This window comes from Cebus imitator, unplaced genomic scaffold (genome assembly GCF_001604975.1).
Source record: "Cebus imitator isolate Cc_AM_T3 unplaced genomic scaffold, Cebus_imitator-1.0 Scaffold605, whole genome shotgun sequence".
Classification (NCBI taxonomy): Eukaryota; Metazoa; Chordata; class Mammalia; order Primates; family Cebidae; genus Cebus; species Cebus imitator.
The window spans coordinates 707,879-711,449 of record NW_016107920.1 but is presented as its reverse complement, the minus strand read 5'-3'; the positions used below and the strand labels follow the sequence as shown (position 1 = coordinate 711,449).

Sequence of the window (3,571 nt, the reverse complement as noted above, 5' to 3'; positions counted from 1 at the left end):
GACAAACGTATAATGACATACATCCACCACTACAGTTTTATATATAAAACTCTGCACTAATATTCCCTTGACCTATTCATTCTCTCCATCTTTCTGAACCCCTGCAACCACTGATCTTTTTACTGTTTCCACAGTTTTATCTTTTTCATTATGTCATTTAGTCATACTCATACAGTATGTGAATTGGCTACTTTCACAAGCAATATGTATTTAAGGCTCCTCCATATAATTTCATGGCTTCATAGCTCATTTCTTTTTTTTTAATCATTGAATAATATTTATTGTCTGCATGTACCACTGTTTATATTTTAACCTATTGAAAAATGTCATAGTTACTTCTAAGTTTTGGAAATTATGAATAAAGCTGCTAGAAATATTAATGTGCAGGTTTTTCTGTGGTATATTAATCAGGGTTCTCCAGAGAAACAGAAAAAATAGGATGCATGTATTTGTCTGTGTGTGTGTGTGTGTTTGTGTGTCTGTGTGTGTTTAAAGAGAAAGAGGGAGGGATGGAAGGGGAAAGAGAAGGAGATATTATAGGAAAGTGGTTCACATGGTGATTATGTTATGAAGGGTGTGAAATCCCAATATCTTTTAAGAAAGTTGGAGATCCTGTAGAGCCTATGTGTATATCTAGTCTGAGTTCAAAGGCCTGAGAGCCAGGAGAGCCAAAGGTATAATTTTCAGCCCCAAAGCTCAAAGGCTCAATACCCAAAAAGAGCCAGTGATTTAGTTTGGAAAGAGCAACACCCTAGGGCCAGTCAGCAGTGGGGAGTTCCCTCTTACTCAGCTTTTTACTGTATTCAGGTCTTCAGTTGATTGAAGAAAGCCCACTCACATCAGAGAGGGTGATCTCGTTTACTCAGTTTACCTATACATATGTTAATCTCATTCAGAAATAACCTCACAGACACATCAGGGATAATGTTTGGCACCCTGTGGCATCTTGGTTGCTTTACTTCCAAGTTTGGGCAATAATGAATTAAGCTTTTTTAAACATTTATATGATCGACTGTTTTCAAACTGTCTTCAAAAGCAGCTGTATTATTTTGCATTTCCACCAACAATGAATGAGAGGTTTTCTTGCTCCATATTCTCACCATGATTTCCTGTTGTCAGCACTTTAAATTTTAACCATTCTAACAGATATGTAATGGTATTTTATTATTGTTTGAATTTGCAATTCTCTATGATATGTGACCTTGAACATCTTTTCATATGCTTATTTTCCATTTGCGTATCATCCTTGGTGCTGTATCTGTTCAGGTCATTTCCCCATTTTTTAGTTGTTTTTCTTGTTAAAATGTAAGAGTTCTTAGCATATTTTGGATATCAGTCCTTTATTATATTTCTGTTTTAAAGAAAAATATTTTCTTCCAGTAACTGTACATAATAAACTATTTATATATATATACACACACACACACACACACACACACACACACACACACACACACACACATTTTAAGTTATAGGGAATAAAGTTTATTTTGGCAGATAGTATTAAACAAAATTAAAGTTGCATACATTAGTAATATAACTCAACATCCTTAATTTGGTATAAGTAGGACACATTTTCTTGCTTTCCTGTGTTCTGCTACATCACCATACCTAAACTGCTTTATAAAACTGATATGCTGAAATTTAACTTTACTGTTTTCGCTTACGCTCTGATTCCAAACAAAACTTTTCATAAGCTTCTTCTATCTCTGGGTCCATCTCATCATCAATATCATCCAAGTATGGATCACCAACCCCTGATAAATCTGTTCCGTTTTCTTCATAATCTGGAAAAAAGTCCTGTCTTTCAAGTAACCCTTGATATTTCTTTTGATAATCTGGATCAGCTGCAGTGAAAGGAACACCATCAGATGTATAAGATGTTGGTTCATTCATAAAGTAGTTAGGATCATTTTCTGGTGTTGAAGTTGCATGGACTCTACCCCAGTTACTTGACTCTACCCCAGTTACTTGACCAGAGTTCCACAAGCTTCAAGAGCATCTGTTTCATATCTCTACTGCAGTTTGCATCTAGGACAACATTTTCAATTCTCTGAATAATTTCTTCCATATCCATCTTTCCTTTTTCCTTCCAAGCATCTTCCAAAACTGATCCTGTCAACTTCAATAATTTTACTGCACAAATTAACTTGTCATCCATAGGATTGGAAAAGAGGCATTCAGCAGCTCTCGAAGACCAACCTGAAGAATACCTGCTCTCGTAACCTGTCCATTTGTTCCCTTGATCTCCAGATTAAGATAAAGCTCTCCCAGAAAGAGTACAAATGCATGAAATCATTTTCGAGTAATCTCATCCCCTTTTGCAGCTTGATCTTTAACTTCATATTCAGTCCGACATCTTTGAAGTAGCAATTGGCCGAAATTGCCACTCTGTGGGTTAATTGTCAGATGATGGGACAGGTAATTACACAGGCGAGCTCCCATATAAGAGAAATTCGGGACAGACGTGGCCTGTTGATATATGAGTTCCACAAGTTCTTGCAAAGCATCATCTGTTGTAACCCAACCATTCAGGGTCTCCGCAAACTGTTCAGTTTCAGTTTCAAAACTGCCAGGCTGCTCTGTAAGATGATTCAAAAATTCCTGAACATATTCAGATAGAGTGGGATAATCCTCACAACCATCCTCATAGGATTCTGTGTAATTGGAAGAATAACCTGATGGATAAAATTCAGGGGCATTCACAGACAGCTTAGACATTAATACTGGTGCTACAACCACCTGGGGTTTAGCCATTGCTGAATCCATGTTCTGCTGCGGGATTTTATCCTGTGAACTAGGTGGAGCTCTCAAGGGCTTCGTTTGCTCCTTGGCAGGCCCGACCTACTGGATAGTTCTCAGGAGAGACATGCAAGAAATTTTTAATTTTAAGGAATACCATTTATCACTTGTTTGTTTTCACAGGCTGTGCTTTGCTGTTGTATTTAAGAGGTCATTACCAAACTGAAGTCCACTTGTTACATTCCAGGAATTTTATAGTTTTGTGTTTTACATTTAGGTTGATAGTAGGTATATGTGACATTTTGTGAAAGCTGTAAGATTTATGTCTAGTTGCATTGCCATTTTGCACTTGAATATTCAGATTTTCTAGCACTGTTTTTTAAAAAGACTATCATTTTCCTTTACTAATTGCCTTTCCTCTTTTATAAAAAATCAGTTGACTCTATTTCTGTGTGTTTATTTATAGGCTCTATATTCTACTTCATGGATATAGTTGTCTATTATTTCACCAATACCATGCTATTATATATTCATTATTATAGTTTTGTCGTAAATCTTGAAGTTGGGTAGTGTAGCGTGGACTCTCCAACTTTGTTCTTCTCTAATATTGTAGTGGCTATTCTCTGTCCTTTGTCAATATAAATGTCAGAATCAGTTTCTGGATATCCACAAAATGATTTACCAGACTTTCATTGAGACTGAGTTGAATCTATAAGCAATGTGGAAAGAACTGACATCTTCACAATATTGATAATTCACAATATTGAGTCTTCCTATACATGAACATAAAAAACTTCCCCATTGACTTAGATCTTCTTGGATTTCTGTC

The 3,571-nt window shown here is 36.1% G+C and overlaps 1 pseudogene across 1 annotated transcript; it reads right to left on the bottom strand.

Annotated features, from left to right (window-relative positions):
• Positions 1-1,597: 1,597 nt before the first annotated feature.
• On the bottom strand, positions 1,598-2,871 carry LOC108294829 (annotated as a pseudogene). Its single transcript, XR_001821189.2, has one exon. The product of XR_001821189.2 is annotated as a polyadenylate-binding protein-interacting protein 1-like (transcript).
• Positions 2,872-3,571: the final 700 nt, after the last annotated feature.